The sequence below is a fragment of the Humulus lupulus genome, chromosome 4 (genome assembly GCF_963169125.1).
Source record: "Humulus lupulus chromosome 4, drHumLupu1.1, whole genome shotgun sequence".
In the NCBI taxonomy this organism is placed as follows: Eukaryota; Viridiplantae; Streptophyta; class Magnoliopsida; order Rosales; family Cannabaceae; genus Humulus; species Humulus lupulus.
The window spans coordinates 44,325,312-44,342,870 of NC_084796.1; the positions used below are offsets into that span (position 1 = coordinate 44,325,312).

The 17,559-nt window shown below is 38.0% G+C and overlaps 1 long non-coding RNA gene across 1 annotated transcript; it reads left to right on the plus strand.

Annotated features, from left to right (window-relative positions):
• Positions 1-11,043: 11,043 nt before the first annotated feature.
• On the plus strand, positions 11,044-14,614 carry LOC133828942 (uncharacterized). The gene is made up of 3 exons (XR_009891406.1): positions 11,044-11,246; positions 13,736-13,781; positions 14,305-14,614. It is a non-coding gene; the product is annotated as an uncharacterized LOC133828942 (long non-coding RNA).
• Positions 14,615-17,559: the final 2,945 nt, after the last annotated feature.

Below are 17,559 nucleotides of genomic sequence, written 5' to 3' on the forward strand. Positions count from 1 at the left end.
GAATCAAGTTAGTAAGTTACACATAAGAAAAATTAGACTACATAAATAAATGACATCAATCTTGCTAACGAGTCGCTTTGTAGTGGAAGTAGGTCATCCTTGATATTGAATATCTTTTTGTCAAACCATTACAAAATTGGCAAGTAAATATAGATTAGATGATTAAGTACTATATATAGTTTTTCTTAAACACAAAAAATAAAATAAAAAAATAACATACTTTCTTCTTGATAACTTCTGTCAGATTTGGTGTATTTACAAGATCATAAATGTATCTTAATACATTAAAACCATATTCATGACTTTCGGGCTGTCTTGGACAAGAATCTCTCATCAAATGTGCAAATGTTCCAATGTATTCATTTCCCGAACATTGTGCGTATGCTCGACAAAAATTAAAATTAATTATCTATGTATTATAATCTCAACTCTAAAAAATTAACATTGAATACATTAAAATTGAAAAACTTACTTTTCCATAACCTCATTTATTATTGGTGGAGATTTATGATTACGCAATGGGTCCATAATTATGGTCATACCCTTCATCATCACGAGCACCAACATCCAATGTCGGCAAAAACAATAATAAATGATAATTACTACATGATTAAGAGCTAAATATAGTAGTGATAATATTTTAGGTAGTTTGTTCTTACTTAACAATCAAAGGAATGAAATATATTTGGCCTCGTCTATCCATAGTCATCATCCATTTGGTGATAAGATCCACCGTATTAGTTTTACTGTCATCATTGCCAATAGAAAGATGTTCGGTGTTAAAAAAATTGAATAGCTATCGTGAATTTGTGTTCATATTTTCCCAAATGCATCTGTAGAATTAATCATGCATATTACATATTCAAAAATATTTTCAATTAATAATATAACATATCATAAAAAAAAAATGGGTAGAGTTTCCTTTGTTTCTATAACATATCTCAAATTATTAGTACCTATAAATTCAATTCAAACAAAACACAACAATCAACATGCATAATTTCATCCATAAACCACTGCTGCATACATAATTCGCAGAACCTACTTCACTAAAACTTTTTAAATTTAATATATGTTTCAATAATGAAAAACACACTCATAATCAATATTAACAATATTAAAAAACATATACATTGTGTAAATAATATAACAAATATCAAAACTCTGAAATATTAAAAAATAAAAAATAAAAACAAAGTCAAGTTTAAGTGATCTATACTTGTTTTGAAGCATGAAATGTCTTCTAATCTTCCACAAATGTTCAAAAAATGAAAACAAACCAACCTATAAAACATTCATTATGTAACGCCCCAAAATTCCTAATGAGACTTTGTACCTTGATTAGCATGCCAAGAGGGCACGTGGAGTAATTAGGTGTTAATTAATTGAATAAAAATGTGATTTTGTGGATTATGTGAGTTACATGATGATATGCCTGTTTATGCATGTTTATGTGTATTAAATATGCTTAAAGGTCCGCTTTTGTTAAAAAGGGGCATTTTTCGCAATTTTGAACGGTTAAGGGTATAATTATAATTATATGAGCTATATGTTCGAGACCACATTATTATGTGGATATATTTGAGATATTCGGCTTGAGTCGATCCTTTTGAGCAAATTTGTGGAAAAGCCGCAATGGAGATTGATACCCGGCTCAGGGTGTGCCTAGGGTTATTTTGGTAATTTAGTGAGTTACCAGGAATTATTGGAATGTGAGATATTGTTTGGGAAAAATATTGGTGTTTGGAAGATTACTGGGTTAATTACAAATGTAGAGTGTATTTGGAGGGTTAATGGAGAATTGGGCTAAGATGACCAATGTGCCCTTAAGGATGTTTTGAAGAGGGATTATAGAGTGAGGGTATAATGGTCTTTTTCTCTAAGTGGTAAAGGAGTTGGTTGAGTTAGGTAGCTCATGTTTTGGGGAAATTGCACTTTCATTGTGCTTGTCTTCTCAAGCACTCACTCAAGAAACACATTCAAGCTAGGAGCTAGTTTGTTGGGAATTCTTGGGGATTTTGGGAGGATTTGAGCATCAAGTTTGAGTTTAAAAGCTGCTACGGGATCATCCTTTGGCAGAAAAAATTGGATTCATCACTCAGAGGGTAGTTATTTGATAATTTTTCATTTGGTAACTTCCGAGTTAAAGTTTGGTAGGTCTAGATGATTGTTTTGAGGAATATGATTTGTTTATAACTTGCTGGGGGGGTTTGAATACCATTGGGGTTGTGATTTCTATTGGGATTCTCATATTTTAAGAGGGAGAGCTTGAGTTCAAAGCTCCAAGTTACCAATCTTTATATCTTGGTGTTCTTGGTGGGTTAATGACGTTTTGATAATGTTTTGAGGTTGTAAAACAGACTAAGGGTTGTTTTAGTGTTAAAAATCTGCTAGAAAACTCATTTGGGGTCGGGTTTCAAGTCTAGTTTCGTAAGGGAATTCGCGGGGGAACAATTGGGGAAGAACACATTGGTTTATGGGCATTTTTGGGTTTCTGGCGACCTCACGCAACTGCGCTAGGGTCCTAGAACCTTAGGAATTAGGTTTTAATTTGGGGTTTTGAGGCTTGGGGCGTGAGCACGCTGGGTAGGGTGTGGCCATGTTAGTGCCGCAGAAACTCCAAAATTTATGTGGGCACGACCGCGCCAGGTGCCCTAAATTTGCGTTTTTATGAATCATGGGTTTAAGGCTTGGGATTTCTAGGAATAGTTTTGGGGGCTCGCTTGGGGGCTTAGGGGAACCCAGGATCTAGATTTGTTTCTTGATAAGTTTATACTTACGTTATAACTAGGGTTTTCGCGAGTCTCGGGACAGGGATCACGCTCAAGGTCGTTTCACCAGTTGTGCAGGACTTGAGTTAAGAAAACTGCACCTATGTTGAGATTAGGGCTTATGCCCTGGTTATTGATGTGGCTGTAACCACACTTTGGAATGCTTTTTTAAACATGAGTAAACGTATTATACATAGTTGTGTTATGTGTGAAATGAGTATATGTTTTTAATCTGATAGTGCGATATGCGTTCGTACGGCTCTATAACCGCTTGAAAGAAATGAGTGCGATATGCGCTTGTATGACTCTATAGCCACTTGAAAGAAATGAGTGTGATATGCGCTCATACGACTCTATAGCTGCTTGAAAGAAAGGTGTGCTATATGTGCTCGTACGACTCTATAGCCGCTTGAAAGAAAAGAGTGTGGTATGTGCTCGTGTGGCTCTATGGTAGTGTAAATGAATTGAATGCCTACTTGTGTGTTGGATATAACTGTTCAACACACTATTAATGATTTATATCTTGTTGATTATCTTTGCTGCTTATTTGGGTTTTCTTGCTGGGCCTTGGCTCACCGGTGCTACGTTGTGCAGGTAAGAGCAAGGAGTAGTTGAACTAGCCATGAGTTATAGAGTTGTGGGGGCGATGTGTACATATGCGGCATGCTCGAACATCATGGCCGAGATGTCTTTTGGATTTTAGGGTTTTGATTATTTTTCCGCTTAGGTCGACTAATTTTGTACCCTGTTTTTGTCTATATTTGCTTATAAAATCTTTTTTTTTTTTGGGATTCTGTGTACAAATTGAGACTGTTTAATGAAACGTATTACATCTTTGACCAAAATTTTAAGCACCTAACCTATATCTTAAATTATTAGTTACACGTTTAAGTCCAGATGACTCATTTAGCAGGTCTAACACTATTTTTAAATACACTGTGTAACGTTTCATGAATTAGTAGGGCGTTACAACTTGGTATCAAAGCCTTCAAGGTTTAATGGTTCATGAAGATTGGCTAGGCATGTACACTCGTCGCTAAAGATAAGTTCGACTCACGATTCGGTAATTAGTGACTTTAATATGTGTTAAGTGTTTAATTGAATTATATGCCTTATTTGCATGCTAGATTAGAGAGCATGATATATACTGTTAGGGTAGGGCCTGGTGATTGATATATGAGTATTATAAACATGCCTTTTAGAATTATTGTTATATATGAATGCTGTGGTTATTTGGTTGTGGTTATGGGACGGTTTCTGGGTACGATTATCATGCGTGATGGGCTGGGTCATTGATTGCAGGCATACTTGAATGTTATGCATCTAATGAAGTATTGATATCGAGGCTGGAAATGATAATCAGGGCCAGAACCCTTCGCCTATCCCTTGGAGTTGGCAGAAGATGTTTTTAGATATGCAAGTGAGACTGCAGAGGCAAGAAGAAGAAATCAGGTGGTTGAGACAACAAGTTCTGATCAGGGAATGCTGCTCCATTTGTTCTGTCGGTTGTGGCACTGATTTTGGCTCAACCTGGGGTTGTGAATAGGTGGGAACCACTAGTTAATAGGTTCCAGAGACTCTACCCTCAATCCTTCGAGTGAGGCCTAGATCCACTCAGAGCTAAGCAATGGATGGGCATGATTAGCTCCATCCTTGACCTTATGAGGGTGGCAGGCAATGATAGAGTGGTCTGTGCCACATATATGTTGGTGGAAAGTTGTATCCCAAACTAGGAACGTTGTTATGATGGGTTGGGAGGAATTTAGGCAGTTGTTCAACAAGAGGTATTGCAATGATGCCATTCAAGCTGCGAAGATGAATGAATTTATGAATCTAGTTCAGGGAAACATGACAGTGACAGAGTATGCCATTAAATTTTATGGGTTGGAAAAGTTATCTTTGGACTTGGTGACGATTGATGTGGCTCAGAATGAGCGATTTGTTCGATGGCTAAATTTCAGGGTAGCCCAGGGCTTTAGAATCGCCCTAGTCTTTGAGGACTTTACCCATGCTCAAGCGGTAGAGAAGGCCCTTACTATTGATGGCGTAGAAGGTGCGATACAGATGGAGAGCACCGTAGGTCACGATGCATGGAGAATGGTACCACCATGTATGGGATTTGGTAGGGGCGGAGGCCCCAATGATCAGAAAAGAAAAGTTATAAACATATTTAGCACCCCTGGACCAGAGAGAGTGTTTCTAGGCGCTCAGAGTAGCCGATATGGGGGAGGGTAAGAAATGGAAGACTTACCCAATGTACATTCGGTGCAGGAGACGCCATTTGGGGGAATGTCGTGCTAAGGCATGTTTCCTTTGTGGGGTGGTGAGTTATCTCAAGAAAGAGTGACTGCGATTGGAAAAGGAGATACCGAGGGAAGATAACATCAACTTTTTATAGCTGGTCGAGATAAGATAGCTGCTCGAGTAAACATCATTAGTGTGAAGAGCTGCAGTCTGCTTTATCTTAGGTGGTAACATCTCATGAAGCTGCTCAAGGATGGACCTGCTCGAATGATAACTTATTTAAACCCAAAGATCTATATTTCGCGAGATATTACGAAATATTCCAAAATATTTATGTAAATGATATTTGAATGTATTTTTCAAGTGTTATTTAAATTTGTAATTAGTTGTAACCATCCCACACTATATGTGTAGGGCCTAGATTATTTTGTAGGGCTCACAGCCCATTAAGAGGCTCTATAAATAGGGATATCTCACAATCGTTAAAAAAAGAAACAATTTGAGTGTGCACTTTACATACAAAATCCCCATCGAATTTTATTCTCTCTCAGGCTTAAGCAACTCAAGTGAACCTGGTTCTTCTTGATCTTGGGTCTTAGACCTTCTTGATTGATATAAGTGCAAGTGGACATAGGTCATTACCAACTTTTGGGGCCGAACCACTATAAATTCTCTGCGTCGTTTATTTGATTTTAGTTCATTAAATTATTTTATGTTGTTTATATTGACTCAATGTCATTGGCCAAAACACTGGTCAACATTTTGGTGCTTTCGTTGAGAGATCAAACAAATGCAAAGCCCTTGACCCTTTGTTGTATGGGTAATAGATCTAATCGGACAACTACCTATGGGAAAGGGAGGAGTTAAGTTTGTAGTAGTTTTAGTACACTACTTTACTAAGTGGATTGAAGCAGAACCGCCAATAAATTTTACTTCAAAGAAATTGCTCGACTTTGTGATAAAAAATATCATCTGCAAATATGGATTACCAAAAAAATATAATTTTATAAAATGGTACTCAGTTTGACAATGACTTATTTAAATACTTTTATTCACTACATGATATCACAATATTTTTTTGGCAGTTGCTCATCCCCAAGAAAATGGAGCAGTAAAAGCTGTTAACGAAACTTAAAGATATGATGAAAAAGTGATTCGAGCAAGCTAAAGGCAATTGGTCGGACATTTTTCCAGAAGTACTATGGTCATATCGTACTACTTCTTGGACATCAACTGGCCATACCACATTTTCCTTGGCATATGGATATGAAGCTATGATCCTAGTTGAATTAACCCACCTATCACATTGAAGAATTACATATGACCAAGCACAAAATCTCCAATTGTTAGTCGAAACACTTGACCTGATCAACGAACAACGAGAGCATTCACAGTTGTGAGTAGCTGCTGATCAACAAAAGATTGCTCGATATTTTAATTTTTGAGTTAAGGACAGAATGTTTGCCACAAGAGAGCTAGTATTGTGACAAGTGTTCCAAAACACTAATGTTCCTGTAGCAGGAGTTTTGGGGCCTAACTGGGAAGGACCGTACTAGATTGTAGATGTTTTACAACCAGGGACGTACAAGTTTGCTTGTTTAAACAATTATTTGGTTGCCAGATAATGGAATGGTGAGCATCTTAGAAAATGCTATCAATAACCACTGGTCGCAAGGCATGTTTTTCCCATGTTATACAACCAGTGTAATTCTAGATTTATTTACTCTTTGTAAGGCATGTTTTCTCCCATTTCTTTTTCATTATTAATGCAATTTGGTTGTAAGGCACGTATTTCCCATTTCTTTTTGTAGCGACTAATTACTTTCTACACAATTTTGTTATCTGGTCCTCAGGCACATTTTTGCCCTTCAAAACAACCAGTTATTTAATAAAGCTCAATTCTTAATGTTTTCATTCAAAACACTCATTTTTTGTAGAATTTTTTAATTCAATAGACACAGTTGTGTGCTAGGCACACTCAATGTTGCCAACTTTTGTTATTTTAACAAGTATTGCTTAGCATGTGTGATTTTTCTTTTCAAACGAAAGTATACTAGTTTATGATATAAATGCGAGCAACAATGCTAGCTCGAAAAGGACCGCTCAATTGGAAAGTGACCAAGGACTTACCTCCTTGATCACTTGGGGGGCATATAGGGTATACACAATTGAATATAAGCAAAGAAGGGAAAAAGCACAACTAAGTAGCACTTAGAAATTTTTTCAAAATTTATAAAGTGTTGTGCTTTGTTCATAAAAAACATGGAAACTAAAAACTTTGTTTGTTTAACAAGAGCAAGACAGTTTGAAAACACATATAACAATTAAATTGTTATATCTAGTCAAAATTAACGAGCAACATATTATATGTAATGCATGAAGAGTATTACAAGAATATTGGAGATTAAAAGCTGCTCGTTCAGCCAATGGTTTTGCACCACGAACTTTATGGCTCGGGTGTCCAGCATAAGAGAAGAAAAAAATAAAATAAACTCCAGCATCACTGTTTGACCACGTCATCCTCGAGCTGCTCCAGCTCTTGATTATCATCAAGATTGAGAGAGGTCTCTGGACTAGGGCCTTCCAGGGAAACAACAATAGCAAACTCCTCTCGAGCCACGCACTTGGTGATTTCCTTATCTCGTCCTCTAGCTGCTTGTGCTCCGCCTCGAGCTGCTGGACGCACTCCTCGACACTTATCTTCGCTTACTCGAGCTTCTCAATCTGGCGCGTCTGCTTAGTCTCCTTCTCCTCAAGCGCCTTGATCACCTTGCTCTTATTCTCATTCTCAGTGATCTTATCCTTAAGATCCTTCTCAGGCTCTTGGCAGTGCTAGTAGTTGAGAGTGTTGGACTCCTTAAAGATCTTCACGGATTCCCATAATTTCTTCAAGGACTTTGCAAATTTTTGGGATTCTGTTCGGGAACTAGCCAATGTCATCATACCTTGCAAAAACATAAAAGTTGGAGTTGAGCAAGAGACTTGTATAAAAAATAAGTATAATTTTTGAAGATTGGAACACACTTACCGATAGGATCTCGGACATAGCATGACCAAGGCCCGTGTCGACAGTCGCATGCTCGAGATTGGTGAAGGCATTGATGCTTTGATGTGTTGAGCAAGCGACTGGGTCTGGGAGAAGATAACATCTGACACGGACTTCAACCTCTCTATTTCTCGTTCAATGGAAAATATGGGCGAGGAGGCTGACTGGCGGGCTGGTGGAGGTTGACTAGCAGGGTAGCCTCAACTAGTAGAGGGAGTCTGGTCAGGAGGAGTTTGGTTGGGCAGTGCCAAAGAAGTTGGAGCAGGAGGATTGCTCGTGGGATTTTTAGCAGTGGGCTTTTTGCACGAGCCGACTCCTAGGGCCACCTTTCTTTTCGATCCTTCCCTGGTCAAGGCGGAGGAGAGGCATAGAGATTGAATATATCAGATTCCGGATGCCTGCAGAAAAAAAAAGCAACGTGTTGGAAGAAAAAATAAAGGGTAAAAAGTGGGCAGTACACTTGGAAGTATTAGATGCTTGAAAACATGAACACAAAACCTATGTATACGATTAGCTAAAAAAAAAAGTTAAAAAAATTTATTACGTGGAAGTTCTTCGTCATTATTTGAGGAAGAGAATGAAATATTGAGGAGATCATCATCCATCTCTAGCAATTTTTTTCCCGTCCCCTTATCTGAGGAAGGTGCTTGAACCCTTGGGTGAGGAGCATCCCTTTGCTCCCTTATATTTATCCCTGTTGCCCTCCTCTGAGAAACAGGGGTTGCTTCAGGCTTCTCAGATTGCCCCATCTCCTTGCCAACTACCTACTTGGCAGTTCCTCCACCAGCCGCACAATCAATGGTGTCGTTATCATTTGTCTAGTGGTCCCCCAGCAGACCAACCTGTCTTGTTGTCACTCATTACGAGCAAACTACAATTCTTCTATCCAAAGAAAGAGCATATAAGGTCACTGCTCGTTTGAGAATTCCCGAAGTAGGAAGGGGTCTTTCCCACGGGCCTAAAAACAATGATAAATGTTGACGGTAAGAACTCGTCAACGATTGATGGTTAGAAAACTGCAATCTCTATACTATAGGAAGCTTTGAATCAGATAGAAAGAACACTAATCAACAGAAGAAAACTCAGGCAACCATGAAAACCAGAAGCATATATTTCTTAAGTCTCTTTCATACACTCAGTTTTTCCAACCCCTTAGCCTGAGGAGTTGGAGCCTATTTATAGGGGGGCCTCTGTTGGCCCTGGATACAAACAAGTCCCAGACCACAGGGACGTACACAGGTACTCTGATAGTGTAGTGGCTCAGGGCGTAGTGGTGTTTACCCTGGTGGTGTCGGAATCGTGGCCTAGGACATAGTACTGTCAGCTCTGGCGTATGGTCGGGGTTGTCCAAGTGGTACCACTACTCTTCGTACAGGTTTGTACCGCCACTACTCCTCAGACGCAGATCATAGGGTCGTGCCTCTGTTCTCTCCACAACCGTACGCCCCGTGTCAGCGCACGTGTTCCGTACTCGGTCGTCCTCATTAATCCCCGTTCAATGCTCCATGTTCGTTTGGCATATCAACAAGGTTCCTTCAAGTGCTCTCGTGCCTATGCCAAGGAGGCTTCAACCTATGCGTGTCCTGAGAAGTCAAGGCACCAGGGGTCAGGGTCAGCTTATGCGGGTCACATGGACACGAGGCTCGCAGCATGGACGCCGTGGCAAGGCCACACCCTCGCATAGCGAGGGTACCTTGCGTAGCGAGGCTGGCCCTTTTCCTTCAGGCGTAGGCATGGCTCGGGACACGGGCGTCGTAACAAGGCAGCACCCTCGCATAACGAGGTTGCCTTTCCTTCCCCTGGGTGCAGCGTCGCGAGACTAGGGGCACGGATGCCACAACAAAGCCTCACCCTCGCATAGCGAGGCTGACCTTCTTCTCCCCAGTGTAGACGAGGCTTGATGCCTGATGGAACGGGGCGCACGCAGACGACCAGCTGGGGACCCTCGCATAGCGAGGGTGAAGTTTGGATTGGCAAGTGGCCGAAGGCCCTCGCCTAGTGAGGGTGACTCTCTTATCCCAACTTCCTCACCATCATGTGACGCCCTTTTAGGATGTCTCGTAGTATAGAGCTTCACTCGTGAATATAATTCACAAAGAAAAATTTCCACATTTACACTTCCCCCCGAGTCTATAAGTACACTTTTAAGTGTGTTTGTAGACTCTCTCCATTTCTCTTACTTGACACGCACAGCCAGCCTTGCGGGACTTAGCCTTGGAAATTTTTCCAACGTCGCTCGAAGAAGCCCGAAGTGTGGCTTGGAGTTGTGTTTCTTTTTAGTGTTCAAAGAAACACAATAGCCACCTAACACTTGGGGGATCCATGAAAGTTCCTAAGATTGCATAAGGACCAATCATCCTCCATCGCGGATCCCAAGATTACCCATACTCTTGATCTCCACCAGTTATGGGGAAATAGATCCAATGGCTAAGGAGCATTGACTTTCCCTATAAATACTCCAAGGTTTGAAACCACTTCTCTACACCAAGACTTGCCTAGCCTAGTGGCATGCCCTCCAACTTATTTTCTAGAGTTCAAGGGTTCCATTCTCCTTCAAAGCATTCTTGAGGTACTTTTTCTTTTATTTTAGTTATTCATTTTCTTCCTCCCTTCTTTTTTTTTTTTTATAAAATTAATATTTTTTTTTGTTTCCTTTTCTTCTTTAGCCTCGTGGTGACGCTGGGCATTCCCTTGTTCCTGCGGTCTTGCTCTTGCTCTTTCGCAAGTCTATCCCCGTGCCCTCTCAGCTTCGTATTCCCACAGGTAGGTATCCTTCATCTCTTCTCCCTTTTGTTTTGCATTGATTACACGAGGGTAGAATTGTTGGTTGTATGACACTCATTCTTCAGAGTTTAACATTTTCTTCGCATAGCCTCTCCAGTATCCATACACAGGCCCTTTTCTTATACCCTCAGACTCGTGTTGTAGATATTGAGTCGCCCTTATGCGTACACGCCCTCGAGTCTTAGCTTGTCCATGGCATCTAGGCGATGTCCCGAAGGTCCGTCTAATGTTGAATTTATTGAGTTGTCCTCCTCCGACTCGGGGGGCGACGCACGTAAACCCTCTAACCGCGGGGGTGTGCGGGCGCTCTACCTCAGGAGACCATCTTACCTTAGACATAAGGCATACTGTGTGGATTGGAGGAGGAGGAACAAGGGAAACAGACTCCTTTTTTATGATCGGTATGGACTTTTTCATTTGAAGATAGTAATAATATTACTCTCACATAAAAGTTAAAGTAGAGGACTCAAAACTCTTCTTTGCTTTCTCCAAGAATAACCCTTTCACATTTGATTAGTCTCACTTTCTACCTTTCTTCTCAATCAGCCTGTATCATATCATTCCCCCAAAAACAAATAAATAAAAAAAAAAAAATGCTCTCTGCAAAAAGCTGGGCTACTTTAGTTACAAGTTAAACTATGTTCCCCTAACCCCAAACCCCAAAAAAACAAAAATTATATTCTCTCTACATATATATTATATTATATTATATTATGAAAAACGCCCAGAGATGCAACCGCACCCCACTCCAGCCGATGCAGCAGCACAACACTGCATTTTGCTTTTGCTTTTGCCTTTGCTTTTACTTTAACTGCTGTTTGTTTGTGTCAAAACCTGCTGCTGCTGCTGTTTACTACCGGCAAAAGCTCCTCAGCCTGCACTTTGGCTACTCCTGTGCCTGCCACCAATGGCATTGGCCTTAGTCTTAGCGTGGTGTTGCTGTTGCTGTTGCTGCTGTTGTGTCTTTTGGAGTCTATTTGTACAGAGAAAAGAGCATAGACAGGTCTATGGTTTGAGAACTTTGATTCTCCTCTTCCATACCACATTTGCTTCACTCCTTCTCCTTTCCACAATATCCTATCACACCCGTTATCATTAACACAATCACACAGTTAGTAAATTTTATAGAAATACAAAGAAAAAAACTATTTTGCTAAACACCCACATAGATGTATAGTCTAATCAATACAGCCCTTATTGCCTTAATGCACATGATTAGTACTCCACTATTATTATTACTCTTATAGCAAAAATATTGGTTTCTTTATGTTACTTGCTTTTAGTTATTTAGTCAATGATAGCTTCCACATGCACTGTTATCAATTGCATAATATTAATTTGGTCATGAAAAAGACAAAGAATATTATTGAAAATAACTACACTTAATACTAAGTGGTGAGTATAGGTTGCAAGCTTCAACTAGGCTAGGAAATATCCTTCAGCATTAAAAAAATACTAAACTGTCATGAACATTGAAAAACTGCACCACTACACATATTTAATAGAATAATAATAATTATGATTATAATACTATGATATTATAGAACAGAGAGATAATAATGATAAGTACCACAACTTGTTTACAACAATTTCAACAGTGTCATTGGAAAATAATACTAATAAAATAAAAGGATGTGTTCAATTGGTGATGCAATTATTAGAGAACATGATTAGACTTGGACTGACTTACCAGGCAGGTGTTCTTTGTTTGTGTTTGGATTTATTTGAGGTTTGAGCAACATAATGATCTGAATTAGCAATATATTTGTAAGTTGGAGCAAAATCTATTGGCCCTTCTTCCCACCCTTGGAACACTCGACCACGTCCTTGTTGTATTCTTAGCTATACACCAAAACCAAAACCATAATATCAGTTTCCAATCAAGTTCAAACCATTGTTTGAATATATATATATATATAAATAGTCTTCTCACCTGATCTTTCTCCACAAGTGCTTACCAGCGTTTAAAGGCAATATTTCTTGGAACCTAGTCAACATAATTACAAACAACAAAATATGATATTATTACCATGAATGAAGACCAGACTATTAACAAAGTATATAGTAGCTTTAGTTACCCGATAACATAGATATCAACCAGAGTAGGGGACTTGAGCCAATCCCTTAAGTTATATAGATAAGGGACCAAGAAAACTTCAAATGAAAATCCATATATATGTATATAAGCATAATTATTAATTAATTGATTAAGGGACAGCAACATGAAAATATCAATAAGAAGCTTTTGGAATATACTCTGCAAAAGTTTTACTCTGCAGTATTGATCTTTTCTACTCAAAGGAAAGAATGAGCCACGATTACAACCTACAAAATTCACGTGATGTGCTTGTGAGACATCATTTTCTTCAACAATCAATGTGACTGTTCTTCGAATCAGTTGTGGGGATGCTTCTCATGCCAGAACATTTTAAAATGAATAAAAAATATATCTTGAAATTATGTACTACTACTCGTTAACTCTAAAAATTTAGTAGTGTATCTATTCACTAGCAATACTGGTGTGGGGTGGATCCCATGTATGAGTTAAGAATATTATTTGCCTAGCCTCCTGACCCATGTTTGAATAATTCCTCTCTCTATATAAATATATATATATATTGCCAGCTAGCTCTTACCCTTAAATTTATACCACATCATCATTCATATTCATATGCTTAGATTCTGGCACAATAAGGGCAGACTTTTGACTTTGAGAAGTATATATTTATATGCTTACATCATATGTATAACATGTTGAATTTGGACTGTTTTACCACTTGATTACTATTTAGAGTGAACTTTACTCTTCATAAACTTGCTAATAATGACTGTCATCAGAAATATAATCATTGCAACAAATTCAATTTTGGTTTGGTTTTGTTTTATGCAGAAGAGGAAGAAGAAATTGAGATGCTTTTGGAAAACTACCTCCAAAGGTTAGCTAGCCTCCCCCTTTTCCCTAGCATAACAGAGAGAGAAGTGTAAAAGCTATTTATTTTTACAGTAATATATAGTCAAAAAGCTCTATGTGTTCCTTTTATTCTATTCTGTGTCCATAGATATATAATGACTAATTGTTACTGATCCTGTAAGATAATTACATTAAAAATTTATAATATGTCACGCATTTAGTAGAATAAACACACGTACACTGGTGCATATATATATATATATGTGTGTGTGTGAATGTGTTTAAGTGTCCAGTAAAGTATCAGCCAAGTATTAATTTTAGTACCGTCTATTTGACTCTTAGGAGAGCTACTTATGAAAATCTTTGTCTATTACCTATTAATACTTACAACATGCTGAATTTATGCAGCGAATGCAATGTTTTGAAGTTGCTTATTAGTTTGAATTTTCTAGTTTAGCAGTTATCTTGACATGGCTATAAAGAAGCAAATTTTCTAGCCATCATTCTGGTTAGACCCTTTTCAAGATTTTGCTATGCTTATATGCCAGAAAGAACGGGCTTTAACTGGAATGACTTGTGAGAATGGCTTACTTGGGGAAATGGGAGCCTGAGTTTTCACAACTAACTTTGTGTTTCCTCTGAAGTTATTCAAAATGGTTCATTTTTCAGGTACGTGGTCTTTATTGATTTGTGCTTGAATGTGTTCATGCATCTAGGCATTTTATTGAATGTGTTGATGTATCTAGGCATTGAAATGTCAAATGGAATATAATAATGACTGGTTTATAAAATTTTAATTGTGTTTCAGTAAGAGATTTTCTTTTTTGTCTTGATCTATACAAAAAGAAAAATGATTAGCTTCAGTTGGGGTTGTTCATTCCCAATGATCATATCCAATCCAAGCATGAGATGTTTTTCTTGCTTTGTATATATAATTGTTATTTTTACTGTTAGTGTACATTTTGTGAAATATATGGTTTATCTTTATATAAACTGGTTGTAGTTGTTGACTTTTTTGTTAATATTATATTATATTAATACTATTAATGCATGTGGTCTATTAAATTAAAAAGGATTCAGTATATATTAAAAAGGATCACAGTGGTCTTTGCTAGTATGTATGTTAGTATGTATGGTAGTGGTAAAACAACTCAGGTTAGTATGTATGTTATTAACATATTATTTTTCATTACAATTTGTTGTTTACTGGAAATTACGGTTAGAAGAACAGTTTAAAGCCTGGGAATTGTTAATGATTACTTTGACTTATTTATTATTGCGTTAATACTTTTAATTGATTGTATTGGAATTGGAGGGAGGTTATGCAATTTTTATCTAGTTAATTTTGGAGTCTGGAGTTTTGACATATTGACAATAAGGCAAGATAATTAGGATTGCCTAAGTTATAAACGTTCTTGAAATAATTGTGGCCATTCCTTTTCTAATGAGTTTTGATATCTGTAGAATCTATATTAGTTTATCTATTTGTGCTTTTTCCGGGGATGCCTCGAGTAATGTAGAAACTTAACGTATTTAAGTTCAGTAATACCACTCAATTTGGACGTCTTTATGGTGATATCGTAAGCCAAAACTCAAATTTTGATCTTACCTAAGAGGGGTAGCTCCTCACATGGTCAGCGGTTTATATATATATAATATTACATAAAAAAAGTCCAACGTGGCATATTTTCTATATGACTATATCTAGTTATATATGGCATGTTTAAAGCAAGTGGGGTTATGTTAGCTAGCTAGGTTAATCATAGCACAGTTGAATATATGCTCAGCTTACCTCTATCTCTTCTCCCACTCTCTTTTGTCTGTTTCACTCAACTCTCTTCCTCTTCTGCACTGAGAGGAGAACATATTCATATTTTATTAATCAATTGTCCTCTTAAATTAATTAAACACACTAAGCTAGCTAGTAGTATATACACTGCCTCTTCAAGAATATTCCTCAATTTTTTTTTTTTTCATTTTTTGTGAAAAAAGCTTTCTTCACGTGTGATTAGTTAAGCATAATTTTCATTTTTTCTTACAATTTTATTGTATTTTATTTTCCTATTATTATTCTCACAGTTCCAAGGGTTATTGACTTATTTTGTTTATTTATTTACGAAGTTATTTCCTATATATGTTTATTTCCATAATTATATTCGAGTTTTAAAAGCTATTTTTGGGAACGAAGTAGGTGTCGTTGCAGGTCTAACAAGTAAGAATAATTATTTTTCCTCGTCAACCATTACAATCAGTACAATGTGGGTTCTATGTTATGAGGATGATGAAGGACTTCGTGACAAATGAGTTTTCAATGCGATGGCTAACTAGTAATGTAAGTGAAAATATTAATTATTAAAGTTCTAGCATTACCTTAAGATTAAATATATTAATTCAACTCATGCAATGAATTTTGTTTTAGTGTGGCAGGAAGAACTATTACACAAAGGATGAGATCAATGAAGTACGTGAAGAATGGGCACAATGCGTCATGGATTTGATGAGTACTACATAGGTCCACTCACTTTTGTTAACTTAGACTTTTAATGAGATATACTTACAATTTTAACTTAGACTTTCTTGAAGATATACACACTTTTGTTGCCTAACTATAGTTTGCAATGCTTATGTGAGTCATTTTGTAATTAACTTAAGACTCGTTATTTTAGATACTTAGTTCAAATTCTAGTATTTTATATTATTGTGATATATGTTTTGTTTCGTTCAGTTTGTTTGTATAAAAAAACATGATTTGTTTTGGGCATAATAAACTTTTTAAGAGAAAAAAAACACCATAAGTCGGTTCTACTAAAAAAGACAATAGATGTCTACACCATAAGTCGGCTGTGAATCGACATATCATGTTTTACACCAGAGGTCGGTGTGCAACCGACCTACCATGTCTTACACCAGATGTCGGTTTGCAACCGACGTACCATGTCTTACACCAGATGTCGGTTTTCCACCGACGTACCATGTCTTACACCAGATGTCGGTTTGGCGCCAACTGACCTACCATGTTTTTACATCATAAGTCACTGCATGGGAAGTCAGTTCCCAATCGACTTATGAACATTCAGATGTCAGTTTTTAACCGACTTATCATGTAATTTTTGTAGTAGTGCAGGGACGCGGGTTCTGATCTCTTCCCTCGTCAAGCGACATACATTTCCCAACTACAATCAATCCTCCAGGATTGCCTTTCCGAAATTGCTTGCCTAGAAGAAAACTTGCCCCCTGAGCCTTTTTCCTTTTGTCGTGACGAGTCTCCTGATTACGTGGATTCCTCCTTTGAAGGCGGTAGACATGAGTTGGTTGAACCGGAGTTCCTTTCCATGGTGCCGCCCGTGTTCCCTCTCCTATCCCATGTCTTGCGCCCTAGGGTCAAGCAAAGAGCTCGTAGACATAGGACATGTGGGGAATCTTCTAGGACCCTAAGAAAGTCTGTCGCTCATAAACTGCCTTACTTTGTCCAGGTACCCGAGATGCCGAAGAGAGCCTTGGACACTTCTGATGAAGCCGGAAGATCTACCGTTACCCTGAAGAAATTGGGCAACATGCTGAAAGCCCATAAGTTACCCTTGAACCTCAAGTTCGTTATACCAGAGCGCAAGGAACGCGCGTCCGCACCGCAAAAAGGGTTCGTGGCATTTAGCGATGCCATAATCCAATCTGGTGGAGCTCTGCCACTCCACTCTTTCTTCATCAAAGTACTGGACTACTTTGAATTGGCGCCACTACAATTGTCCCCCAACTCCTGGGTGATGCTCAGCTGTTTGTATGTGTTGTACCATCAGGTGTACTCT